The sequence below is a fragment of the Pseudopodoces humilis genome, chromosome 3 (assembly GCF_049639895.1).
Source record: "Pseudopodoces humilis isolate 2021_Gansu_Grassland_sample_001 chromosome 3, ASM4963989v1, whole genome shotgun sequence".
Classification (NCBI taxonomy): domain Eukaryota; kingdom Metazoa; phylum Chordata; class Aves; order Passeriformes; family Paridae; genus Pseudopodoces; species Pseudopodoces humilis.
The window spans coordinates 11,606,423-11,619,827 of record NC_142202.1 but is presented as its reverse complement, the minus strand read 5'-3'; the positions used below and the strand labels follow the sequence as shown (position 1 = coordinate 11,619,827).

General features: G+C 47.1%; 1 protein-coding gene across 2 annotated transcripts in view; it reads left to right on the top strand.

The window, feature by feature from the left end:
• Positions 1-1,595: 1,595 nt before the first annotated feature.
• The window catches only part of TTBK1 (tau tubulin kinase 1), a 107,852-nt gene continuing 96,042 nt past the window's right edge, over positions 1,596-13,405 (top strand). The window contains exons 1-2 of one of the 2 annotated variants that reach the window (XM_088052387.1): positions 7,569-7,600; positions 8,116-8,185. The gene's annotated coding sequence lies outside the window, so the exon portion shown is untranslated. Of the gene's footprint in view, positions 1,700-7,568; positions 7,601-8,115; positions 8,186-13,405 lie in introns of those variants that run through there. The other variant, XM_014261536.2, reaches the window with a different exon arrangement.

The window sequence follows — 13,405 nt, the reverse complement described above, 5'->3', positions numbered from 1 at the left end:
TGCTTCCACTGAGCAAGTCCTCAGTCAGGGGGCTCCAGCCAGTGGAGGAACATTGTGGGGGCCTGGTAGCCCTGTTCTCCCAAATCTGAGTGGCTGGGAGTGGCCAGGGTTGTACCTTGGTGTACCTTGGGTCTGTCTTTTCACACCAAATCCCTCTGTCAACACCCTGGCCCCAAGGGATTGCTTTGGTGGGGGGAAGAGTCTTGGCTAGGAGATATGTCCCATAAGGACTGGGGAGCACAGCAGCCCTGTGGGAGCTGGTGTGACATCCCACTCACAAGACAGATGGGAACCACCATCTATGGATCCACACCAGGTTGGGTCTGATGGGGACAGGGAGAAGACACCTGTGTGTATTGCTGGGAGGGTCTGGCAGCAATGTCCCTTGCAGTGTGTTTTGTGAAGGTGTATAAGGCACAGAAGAGTGCCCATCCAAATTTTGGGACTGAGGTGTGAGGACCACCTGGAATGTGGGTGATTTGAAGAGGGAACAAGAAGGCACAGCCATTAGCATTGCACAGCACATCTGTAGGATCCACATGCTTATCTGTGCTTCAAGTACAATGTGATTCACAAAGAGCTGAGGCAGGGAGAGTGGCACCTCTCTGGAGCAGGGGCACAGCTGTGCCCCTCAGGGTAGGGGAACAGGGAAACTGCCCATGGACAGGCACACTGCTCAGCTGCACACAGGGACAGGCTCACTTGTCTGAGACATTTTTGGATGCTGCACCCAACTGTGACTTGTTCCCAGCCCTGGCAGGGCAAGATGTGACCCTGAATGGATGGGGAATGGGTCTGATCCTAGCTGTGCAGTGTCCAGGACAGTTCTGGTGGTGCTGATCCTGGTCCCAGTGTAGTGTCCTGTCCAGGCTGCGGTGATACTGCCACTTGCAGTGCAGTGTAGTGCACCAGTCCCTTGTTGGCCCTGGCCCCAGAGGACTGGAATAAAAAGCTGCAGGCCAGCACTGCTGGGGCTGGCTTCACTGCCAGCACAGGGCAGCACTAGGCCCACAGTGGTGATGCTGCCAGTGCCTGTGCAATGCAAGGTCCAGCCTCAGGCAGATGTGCTGGCTCTGGCCTTGGTCCCAACAGTGCAGTCACACGGCCCTGTGCAGACTGTGCCAGCGCTGGCCCTTGTCCCAGGGCAGTGCAGTGCCCAGGGCCACGCTGGTGATGCCAGCGCTGATGCCACCAGCACAGAGACAAGCACCAGTCCCCGTCCTGGCAGGGTCCGCGTTCGCCTTGGCACTGCCGATGCCGACCCCGTTCTCGGTCCCAGGTCGGGGCAGCGCCGTGCCGGTCCCGTTCCCGGTCCCAGGCCGAATCCAACTCCAGTGCGCTTCCCAGCACACGGAGTCACGGTGCGCTGCGGTGCCCAGCCGCATGTGCCGCCAGTCGGTGCCCGGTGCCGGTTGAAGGTGGAGGCGGGGCGGGCCCGGGGCGGGCCCGGCCGGGCGGGGACGGCCCGCGGGTGATGTCAGGCTGATGCTGTCGGTGCGGCGCGCGGTGCATTGTGGGCGAATCCCGCCGCCCGCCGCGGCTCCGAGGGGGAGGATGCGCTCGGGGTCGGCCCGTCCCACAGCCGCAGCCGCAGCGCGCCGGGCCGGCGGCACCGCGCCCGACGAGCCGCACTGAAGGGCGTGGGGTATGCGCTGCCTGCGCCGGCCGCAGCGGGAGGCGCCGGCGGCGGCGGGGCCAGGTGAGCTGGGCCGGGCTGGGCCGGGCCGCGGCGGGCACGGGCGGGGAAGGGAGGGAGGGAGAGACCGTCCCGCTGGCGGCCTGAGAGATGCGGGACCGGGGACCGCACCGGGCCGGGCCGCGCCGGGGCTCCGCGCGGGGCACTGCGGGAGATGTAGTTTACCGCCCCACCCGGCGTCTCCAGCCGAAGGGAGAGAGTCCCGTGCATGGGACTCGGGTTCCCAGCGTGCCCAGGGGGGTGGGCGGGTCAGCGGCGGAGTGACAGCCCGGTACCACCAATGAGAAGATGGGCCGGGTGGGGCGAACCAACTGCCGAGAGGGGCGGCGGGGAGTGGGGGGGCGCCGTGCCGGCAGCTGCAGTGCGGGGGTGGACGCGGCCACCTCCTCGGCGGGGGGAGGCGGGACGGCCCGAGGTGAGGGCAGGGCAGGGCAGGGCGGGGGCCCGGGTGGCGGCCGCCCCTCAGCGCCGCTCCTGCCCAGGCCGGGGGTCGCGGCGATGCCCAGGGCTGCCGCCGCGGGAGGGGCGGGCCGTGGCCTCGCTGCGCTGTGCACGGCAGGGGCGGGGGCGCCCCGAGCCCTGAGAGGCTCCGCCGGAGGGAGCGGCCCCGCCGGGTGGTACCGGGGGCCGCCGCCGCCGGTCCCGGTGTCGGGCGGGGGCAGAGGTGCGAAGACACTCGCGGCCTTGTGCCGGGCTGGGCTCTAGGGAAACCCACGGAGGGTGTCGGCCACCTCAGGAGGTCAGGTGCCGCCCGGGGCTGGGCACGGCATCCTGCCGGGAGCCACCGGGTGCTTGTCCAGCCGCATGTGGAAAGCCAGCCCGCTCCTTAGAGGTCTCTGGGGAGGGAGCGCTTCTGTCGCGTTATGTTGGGATAACTCCGTCGTATTCGGGCTTCAGGCAGGAGGCTGAGAGTTTCTTCTCTTTGGCGGGGTGGAAATGGTGCTCCTGTGTGCGTGGCCATGTCTGCTGAAGCTTTGGGGCTCAGAGTCTTCTGCTGTGGTGTCAGTACTGCTCGTGGCGCCCAAGCTCACATTGCTGGATGTGTCCACAGCCATTGTGCTTTCCCTGCATTCCGGGAGTGGAGGTATCCGGTAACCTGGGTCTGACCCACTGAGGACTCTCGAGATGAACACCATGACCTTGACGTGCATCTAGGGTTTAACAGGGAACCAGAATGCTGTACGAAGCACTGGAGTGACGCCGTCACTCTGACAGCAACTTGCATGACACGTTCAAGACCCACTGTGGGTTTTGGGGGGTGGGGACTTTAATACCTGTTGGTATCATGTTTCTGAGCAGTTTAAACCAAATCTATTTTGAATTTTCTTAGGCTTGCAAGGTGTTTTGATTGATAGAAGGAAAAGTTTCCTAATTCTTCCATTTCACATGGATTTCTTGTAGTGTCACTGAAAATGTTGCCTTTTAGCAACAAACTTCTCAGTGAGTCACAACAGAGATTTTCAGGCTGGGGACTTTCTATGAGTGGAATTTAGCCTCGTATTGTGTTGTGCTACAGGGTGTGCTAATGCCCCCTCAGCAGCAGTGCTCGTAGGTGCTGTTCCTTTACAGGTACTCTGACTAAACAGCATTAGTTCTGTCTCAGGAGTGTCAGTGTGTCACCACATTTCAGTGTGCTGCCTTCTTTTGAGAGGATAGAGGGGCAGAATAGGAATGATGTGTTAACGTTCTGGCTTTTTTCCTTTGTGTGCCAGTGATCATCCAGCTCCTAAGGAGCATCCTCATGGTGATATAGGTGAAATCAGAAACTTTTGAGATGCGGTTCTCATGAGTGGTGTATGTGGTATTCACTGCTGTTACTGCTGTGTGCTTTTGCATGCTTTGTGATAATCTCATTCCTTCAGGAGTAGGCTAAGTTCTTCTCTGGCAAAATAGAACACTGGAATCTCTTGTAGAACACTTTTGTCAGGGTCAGCCTTGGGGACACCTCCCTAATCGTTTAGTTTATTTGTTTTTTGAATAGTCTTCAAGGGACAAGTCAGATCCCTATCAATCCAAATCAAAAGTCAACTCCTCCAGAAAGGAGTGTCTCTAGTGCTAGGAAATCTATTCCATCAGCTGCCAGCATTGGTGCTGATGAAGTGGTGCTCATGGCCCATGTGTGGATTTCCTTCCCTCACCATCCCCAGTGTGTGCTGGTGAAGGTGAGTGCATCTCCATGCTGCAACAGGCAGCCTGGAGCTCTCCTCCAATGGAAGCAGTTGGCACTTGCTTTTCAAAGTAGGAATGATCAGACAGATCCAGGAAGAGCCAAATCCCTCTTTCTTCTATATTTTCAGTGTGGGAATCCCTTCATGCTGTTTCTTGCCCTCTCTTATGGAAAGATTGAGACATCACTTTATGGTTTATTAGGTAGCACACTTCTCTCTCATGGGTCTTGCTGTGGGCTCATCTCTTCAACTGTGTCCTGTCAGTCTTCTGCCTTAGTCTTATCTATGTGTGTATCAATGTGCAGCGTCCAGAAAAACACTTCAGGAGCAGTTCCTCATCCTGGGAAGCTCCTAGTTTAGATTTGTTTGCCAAAGCTCCATAGTGACCTTCCAGTAACGTTGATTCACTTTGAAAACAGAGCAGAAGCCAGAAAATAGGTCCTTGTAGAGGAATATGTGTTTATGAAATCTTCAAGGACTTTGTAAACTTCCTTCATTTTTCAGGATGTGTGGGTTTCATTGGTATCTTCTACTTGGAGCATTGCAAGGCACAGCTGAATATTTGCTGGAGTGATTATGGAAGCATTTGCTAAAATCTGTTTTAGCTCTGCTAGCTTACTGAGCAACATACAGAGCGGACAGAACCAGTGCTTCCCTCCCCTCTTCCACCAAAGATAACAAAAAAAGTGGCTATTGCTCTGAAACATCATGAAATCCCCTTAAATGTCATTGTGGGACACAATCTGATTGGAATCAATGTTATGATTGTTTTGAGAGGGAGGAATAAGGAAGGCCAGCTATGAGACCTCCCTCCCTAGTCCAGCGGAAGAGTGGGAGAATCTGTTGGGTATTTACTGAAGCTTTAGGAATGAGAGGTGAGGGAGATGGTGTGGCTTTTATGTGGTGCATCTGAAAATTGGGACTCCCTTGCATGTGCAAGTTTCCCCAGCTATGAACTGGACAGTGGCAATCCTTGTTGGTCAGGCCAGTCCGTGGTGTTCTCCACAACAGTGCCCATTGCCTGTGGATCACACTGTTGAGAGCCACAACAGTTATCCCCAAAAGTATGGAAAATTATCTAGCAACAGCAATGTGTCTTGGACATTAATGTATCAAGTGGTTTTTCACATGAACGTTTCTGGTTTTTTGGAAACTGGTGGGTAGATAAATATATAAGACTCGGCGGGGAAAATATAAAACTGCCACAGTAGGTTTTTTCATGGGATTCACAATCCCTTAGTCTCTTTTGGTCTTACCCAGTCCCATGCTGTTTTCTGTTGGGCCTTCTCCACTAATGAAGAGCTACACACATGGGAAAGGATCTTTTTTTGTAGCTGAGAAGGAAGATGTTGACAGTGTGATGGACTGTTGAGCTAATCAAATAAGATGTGTTTGGAAACCCTTTCCTTTTGGTGTCAAGCTGTGTCATCTTTAATTTAGTGAGCAATATGAAAGGAGCAAACTGGATCCTGGGCTGGCTCCGGCCAGATAGGTGCAATGGAGAGCAGAGAATGCCTATGGGCACAGATTTCCTCTTAGAAGAAATGAGGCATCTCTGCCTTCTGAAAGAGATCTGGTGTCAGCTGTGGCAGATGGAAGTTGATTCCTCTCTCTCTGTGCAGCAGGAGATGTTGTCAGGCCCACTGTCAGCCCAGGAGCTGCCTGGGTACAAAGCTTTGGTGGCCTCCCAGTCAAATGGGAAAAGACAAAGGGAGACATTGATGTCTGGTGAAAAGGTTCTGATTACAGGATCATAAACTCAGTTGCACAGGCCAAACCTCTGGATTGCTCCAGTCCTTTATCGTTGACCAAGAGATGATGTTCAAGGAAAGGCTAAGAAGATGGGCACACTGCTTGCCGTGGTTACACCCCTTATCAGCCTTGGTGGTGCAGGATGCAGCTTTTCATCCTTTATATTTGTTGGCCTGAGTAATTTTCCATATACACAAGGTGTGACCTGTGTGCTAAGAGCACTGTTGTGAAACCTAGCTCTGCATTCCTATGTGTTTTCCTCTCTTTTAGCCAGTTACTAGTTTTAGAGAAACTTTAGTTTTATCCTGGAACATCCTAATTTCCAAGGCCTTTGGCCTGATACCACGCATATCTGAGCTTGTTCAGTCTTCCTAAAAGCACTTTGCCTATCCTAATAGATCTATAAATCATGGCTTCTCTGTTCTTCCTGCCACTTAGTTTAATTTTTAATCTTTAGTTTTCCAAACATGTCTGTTGTGGAAGACTGATTTTCCAGATCCTCTGCAGAGCTCTTCAAAATTAGCAGCAGCCAAAAATCCTTAGCATCTTCTTTCTGATCTTCCCTTCAGTTTTCCCATTTCTTATCTGTCCATCATTTAGCAGACTTGCTGGGTGGCCTCTTGTAATGTATGGGTAGAAAATATGTAGGTTATATCCATAAGAATTTACTTAATCTCTTTTACGTCATCAGGAAAAAACATCATTGCTTGGAATAATTTGTACTGTTTTCTTCCTTTGCACACATCTTCTATTCTAAAAATCTTCTGTTGGCCCAGTAAGTCAGAATTAAAATGAAGTAGAAGTTGCACTGACCAAAGAATTTTCTTTCTTTTTTTTTTTTTCTTCTTTTTAAAGGTGATACATTTCTGTTCAACAAAGTGGAATTATTTGTAAGTTATATTTAAAATTTCATCTTGGTAATATATCCTGATCTGCATGAGGGAACTGAAGTTCCCCAATGCCTCCTGTTTCCTAAAGGCACAGGCCATCTGTTCTCACATGGCAAATCACTTGCTGCTTTATTCTGGTCTGATGGGGTAGCTTTACTATTACATTTTTTCCATTTAGCCTTGATACAAAATTATTTCTTTATCGCCTGTGAGTCTGTCTGTTTATTTTGTAGTATGTAGTACTCTTTCTCCCCTGGAGTGACCCGGTCTTTTTCTGAGTACCTTTTCCATGAAGCACTGGAGAATGTGCCTGGGTAGCTCCGTGTTCACTCTTGAATCCATTCATCTTTGTTCCCTACCATACCGCTGAAACTCGTTGCATCTCTTTGGTTTTTTGGGTTCCATTTAAATACCTTATAGTCCTGAAACTGCTCTTCCTCTGTGTATGTGTGTGTGTGTATGGTGTTCTGAAATTCAGCCCATTTTTTCCCTGAACTTGTAGTTCTTCATGAGACTCTGCTTCCCCGCACATGCTGTGCTGCTCCTGCCCTTGAGTGGTTTATAACTTCTTGACATGCAGCTTAAATTCCTGGGACCTGTTCTGCTCACTGAAACAAGGGTATGGTGTAGCTGTCCGATACTTTCACCTTCATAGAGGCATCAGCACAGTGCTCCTGTTAATTGGACACTCTAATAAATTGTCTGGCTTGTTTCCCTCATTTCATGAAAGTTGATTGTTTGCTTCCTGTAGCACCTCAGCCAGAGAATAGAAGTCACCTTTGTGGTGACATTGTATTAGGAAACTTAAACTTTGTGGTCTAATTATGTCTTGAATTATTTAAACAGAATCTATCTGCATTAGACTTCTAAAATTTACTAGTTATGGGGTTGTGCAAGTTATTTATTGAAACTAACTGGTTTCTTTAAATTTTGTTATCCTTGGGGGGGAAAAAAAATGGTTTGCCTCAGGCAGAGTTACTCCAGTGTTTTTAAGCAGAAGGGGCTAAATCCTGTGATCTCACAGAAGGCCAAGAGCTTCCTGCTGTGGAGACAAACACAGAGCACAGCTTGACTGAAGCTGAAATGGATCTGAGGTACTGCTCCTCCATTGTGCTGCCACTTGCATTTGACTGACCCTACAGTGAACCAATTCAGGAAGCTCTAAGCCAAAGAAACGCCCTTATTTATTAGGAAGAGGAATAGTTTTTCTGCTAGTACAGGTCACTGAACCTGTGGTGGCCCACTGGCCCATGGTGGAATCCTACATACACGAGTTCAGAGCTGGGAAGGAGAGAGAGGGGAACTGTTTCTCTTCATTTCAGGCAGATTTTTAGATTGGCTAATTAGTAACCTGGATCTGTTAGTCCAGCATAGGGTTCTGTAGGATTTATGGGGTAATGTAGATAATATGGTGTAACAGTGCTCCCATTAATTGTCACCTTTCATTCACGGGCATCTAAGCACCCAAAAGGTGATTTTTGGGTGGGTGTTGGGTTTTGGAGGTTTTTTTATGTCTTTGCTTTTAGTAAAATTGGCAGTAGCTAAAGCATGCCATTTTAGAAGTGCCCAACTGGTCTGAAAAGAGAATCTACCATCTTTCTTGTTCCAGATCCTGTTCTTAAGGAAGACGCCCATGAAAAACTAATTTGCACTTGTCAGGCTTCAGCTTCTAGCAGAAGGTGAGCTAGAATGTCAGAGTCCTTCAGTTTCTTAGATTTTCATAATAGGGAGGTACTTCTCCACTACATTCCCTTGCTTTTTGGGGTTTGTTTGGACTAAGTTCCAAGCATTTTAGAGAGTTAAGTTTTCAGGTGGAAGGCACCTTTCAGCCTTTTTTTTTTTTTTGATCCAGGATTTTTAGTAGCCATGAGGCATGGATTACTGGACTCTACTGTCTCACACCAGTAGGAAAGGACAGAATTGCCTTCCTCTTTTTGTGCTTCTCTCTGTAGCAGTGCTCTGCTCTGTATGCATGACCTCTATGGTTTATTCATAGATGTCTAAGCCTGAGTTTGGTTGTATTAAGAAGCATTGAAGATACACTTTTTGCTTTCTGCTGTTCCGCATTTCTATGAAGAAATAAGGAGTGTTTGGTTCTCAAGCAGAGATGAGGCTTATGGGGCTTTTTTATTCATTGAGCCAACAGAACAAAAATGAAAATGTGGAAGGTGGAAATGCAAAGGGCAGGTATTCAAGTAGTTTGTCACTCTTCTGATAGTTATCTGAGGGAAATGGCAGGAGCTATTTGGTTTCCAGGCCTCAGAGCTATCCGGTTACATAGGTCCTGCAGCCTATTTTCAAGTCTGGTGGCAGCTCAGGAGCTGGTATTTCTGGTGTTCTTGTTGCTTCTTTTGCAAAATGTATTTTCTTTAACCTTGCTGCCTGTGTTTCTGATTGGGATGAGATTATATACATTTTTCGCCTTCCAAACATTCCAGGCTGGACTTGAACCAGTAATTGTTCTGTCTGTGGAGTATTTATTATTAGAAACATCCACCAAGAGCCAGCTGACTCTGGCAAGCTGAGCACAGAATGCACAATTACTCATTGCACATTGAGATAGGTTTGAAAAATTGCTATGAGCATTGACCAAGTCACATACAAAATTTACTTTTCTAGTACTTTACTACAGCTATGAATAGAAAATAATTTTTACATTAAAATATAGCATTAGGTTCATGATGCTTTTTTATAGAAACAAGTTATGACCATACTAGTTCTGTAATAGGAAATTCTCAGAATCCAGTTACTTGGCATAGCACTGGAAAATTAAGGATCAAAGTATAAATATGGTTTATGACAATGAATCTATCCAGAAGAACACATTTTAAAGTTTTGTTGGGGGTTTTACTGATGTGTTTTTTGATTGTTTGTACTGGGGGTTTTGTTGGGTTTTAGGTTTTTTTTCCTGACACAACAAGCTGGTGTAAAATCTGGTAGCAGAAGGAGAGGGCACATGCCTCAGTTGTGGAGCTGCTTAACTCTGCAGACAGGAAAACTCCTGGATGGGATGCAATTGTTTACATGTTCTGGAAGAGTGCAGGCAGGTACTGACAGTTGTGATGTCAGTAGACATTAGATGGCATTCTTGGCATGTGGAAATGGCTTTTATAGAGGCATTCATGCCTAGTTTGTAGAGCTCTCCATAATCTTGGTAAAACCCTTGTTCCTTGGAAACTGACTCACACAGCAGTACAGAAAGAAATTAAACAGACCTCGCTTCCATGTACAAGAATTTTTGTATATTTTTCTAGGATGTTCTTGCATAGACTAAGTATCACCACTGGAAGCAGTGCACAGACTGAGGGTGCAGTATCCCAGGGATTCCTTTGTTGGTAGCTCTTCCTCAGAGGCACCAGCTTGAGCTGTTACAGCATTGCTGTGCCAACAATTTTCAAAAGAAAATGAGTTGACATCTGTGTGGATTCTCAGCGTGCTTTTGGGTTGGGTCATGCAGCAAGAGTCTTAGGGAAAGAACGGGGATTTTTCAGATCAGCAGGGAAGAGAGTGTGTAGTGGAGACGAAATATACAATTTGCTAGAATCAGTACAGTTACCTGCAGAAATTGCTGTGATGCATTCCCAGCCCACATGAGAGGCACCACAGGAATCTGTAGGAATTACCCTCCCCGGTGCAGCTATAAAAGCTGTGGCCAGGCAGCCTCTGGGACAGGGGCTGTTGTGGTGGTGACCAGAGGCAAAGGCCAAATTTGATAGACACCCGGACTAAGTAAAAGAAGGACTGCTCAACAGAAGAAGAGAGACAACGGGAAAAGTGGGAAGCAACCCAAAATGGTGATGGAATAGGAACAATTGAGGTAAAACCAGTTCTGACAAAGAAATATTTAATCACTCTGGCTGGATGGTTTTGTGATGAAGCCCCAGGGGGAACAGAGGCAATAGCTAACAAAATACAAAAGGTATGGATGGCTCCAGAGAATCACAAACTCTCTTTGGGATGTGTTTAGCTAACAGGAACTTAAATTCCAGTGGAGTCCAGCTTACTGGATGGATGTGAACACTTAATCCAGTATGTTTTCTATATGCACAGAGAGTTTGAAGAGCACAGTAAGTGTGCTCAGTGGTATCCATCCAGTCTACCTGAAACGCAGGTACATTATAGACAGCCTGGAGGTGATGTGTTAATTAAGGCATTCTTTAGGAAATCCAAATTAGAACCTCTGTGGGAAAGTCCATGTACTGTTCTATTGTGTTCCTAGTTTGCTGTTAAAGATTTAGGTAAGGAAAATGGAATGTGCCATTCTCACACTAAACAAGTAGTGATGATACTTGTATCAGCAGTGTAGTCAGTTGATACATGACTGGCTTCTGAGAATCCTTCATGGTTTTGTATTGGGAATCACTTAAGTATTTGTGCACAGGAATCTATAACCTTGGACTCTACCCTGTAGTAACCTTGTTTTAATTCTGTTAAGTTTGATATTTGTAGTAATGTTGTAGGACAGTGGTTCAATGCCTCAAAATTGTTATCTTCTTCCTTTTATTACATTAAAAAGTGTGCTTAATCAGGAGAAAGGAAGAACAGTTGAGGAACACACCTGGTGCAGGTAGCTGGGTGTGCAGCTGCAGTGGGAGCTGCAGGTTTTGCCCTGGATGGCAGGAAATGTCTGGAGGCCCAGGCAAGGGGCCATGAACTGGTGCCACCCCTTTGCCAAACAAAGGGCATGGGGACATGTAGGGCTGGCTAGCTGGTTCATCCAGAGATTCTGTGGAACCCAAGTAAAACAGGAAAAGACCCCAGACCAAATATTCCCATTTACCAAGAGGTATATGCAAGGGGCATCTAGAGCACAAGAGAAATACAGCCTGTAAGGTCACAACAATCCAGTACTGCCAGTGTGACTCCCAGAGTGGCTCCTGAATGGTCAGAGAGGAAAGTTTCCTTAACCAGCTGTCTGCAAACTAAAAAGGATGAGACAGAAGATCAGAGAATGAAACTGTAGCTTTGCAGGCCACAGAGGAAGGATGAACCTGCTCCCCTGTCTAACTAGGGGGAAGAGTTCCCTACAAAAATGAGGAAATATTTACAGAAGGGCTGTAGAGGGATGATTTAAGTGACTAACAGTTGGCATGATTTGTCATGTTTTTGTCAGTCCCAGGAAACCTCTTCTGTGTAATAAGAAATAGAATATCTGTTGTGATCAGCATTGGGCTTGGACACTGAAAAAAATTTGTCCCATTCAGTCTCATTTAGTCTGATATGACATCAGTGCAGCTAGTGGCATTTGTCCCACATACGCTAATTTTTATTATGAAAGTGCTTGGTAATATGAAGTCTACATGGCAAATCTATAAAAACATGAATTTTCCTAGCAAAATACCCTGTCTTCCAAAACTTCAATCAAATTACAAAATCTCTCATCAGGAATGTACTGTTATATCCCTAATCTCTAAATAACTTTTTGACATGTTTTTTTAATACTTGATGGTTATGGTGATTGCATCTATCATAAAAAATTTTGAATGGGTAAGATGAACACAGCTTTCTCTGGAATGGAGATTTAAAATGATTGATCTCAGGCTGTGGGCCCTTTAATAACCTGATGTAATAGGTTTTAACAAGACCATTGAGCAACAGATGTTATCAGTTTGCTGTGTGCCTGACTGTTTTTTTCAAGATAAAATCCTGTTCTCCAAGAATAAGGACTCAAGGAAGGTACTGTTGACCACTCTGAAAACTGACTTGGAATGGTCACATTTGATGGAAGATGAATAACCAGCTCTGCACAAAAGCAGAGGAGGGAGAGGAGGTGCCTGATGGGACATTTTGCATTACCTGAGGATCTGGTCACTGTCTGGTCCAGGATCAGATGATGACAACATATCCCTGTGTGTCAGGTGTAGGTTGAGTCTGGTATCATAAGTACAACCTCTGTTTAGTTATTGCTTTTATTCAGATATATTTGTTTTGGCTGCCAGCAGACTACTCAAGCTTTTCAGTAGTGATTTATATTGATTTTGCAGGTACAGATACTTAAGCTGCAGTTAAATGTTCATTGTAAGCAGACCATAATGTTTGCCTGTTAAATTAGTGGAGGTTGAGCTGGTTATGATATCAGAGGGATTTCCTGGAGTTGGATTTAATGTTCTGCTTGTTTCAAATTTGGAGCAGCTCTGTCAAGGAGATTGCTGGAAGATAACAGACTTTCCTTTCAAATTATCCTGCTCCCCATTGTTTTGCTTTTACTGCTGAAATGTGTTTGGGGAGGATTAGGATCACATAAACCCCTGGCAGTGTAGGCGTGCTTATCTGGTCTGTGTTCCTAATGATTTGTTGTCATAATTACCTGTGCTGATTCTCCCTGCAGATAGGTGGGTTTGGCACAGAAATTACTGGTGTGTCTGACTTCTCTGTAGTGTGTGTGAATGCAGTCTCTGACAGTGTGGTATTGTTTGTTTGGGGGTTTTATTTGATTTCCTCTAGTCCTATGCTGTTACTTTGATTTGCAGGCAGTGATAATTCAGTTGGCTATACAACTGGGCAGCCATAATAATGCTGTCAATGTGCACCTGTTATCATGTTTAAATATGTATGTTCTGCTCAGTGCAGCCTCATGTTAGCAGAGAATGTGGACCTTGATTGATTGCAGTCTGTCTTGACTGCAGCTTTTTTTGTTTGTTTTTCCCAGTCACTCCTTAATGGTCATAAACCATTCAATGATGGAAAACAGTCCCAGCATCTTGCAACCTCACCTTTAGATGTTTTGATATTTACAGAAGTGAAATGCTGTGAGCAGCAATCCAGAACTCCTAAGGCTGATGCCAGTCCCTGCCTATGCAAAGAATATGTCACAGAGGAGACTTTAGGCTGCAGCTGATAGGAGTTGAGCCTGCTCTCTAAGCAGGGTTTGGTGCAGCAGGGGCAGGCAGTGAAGGAAG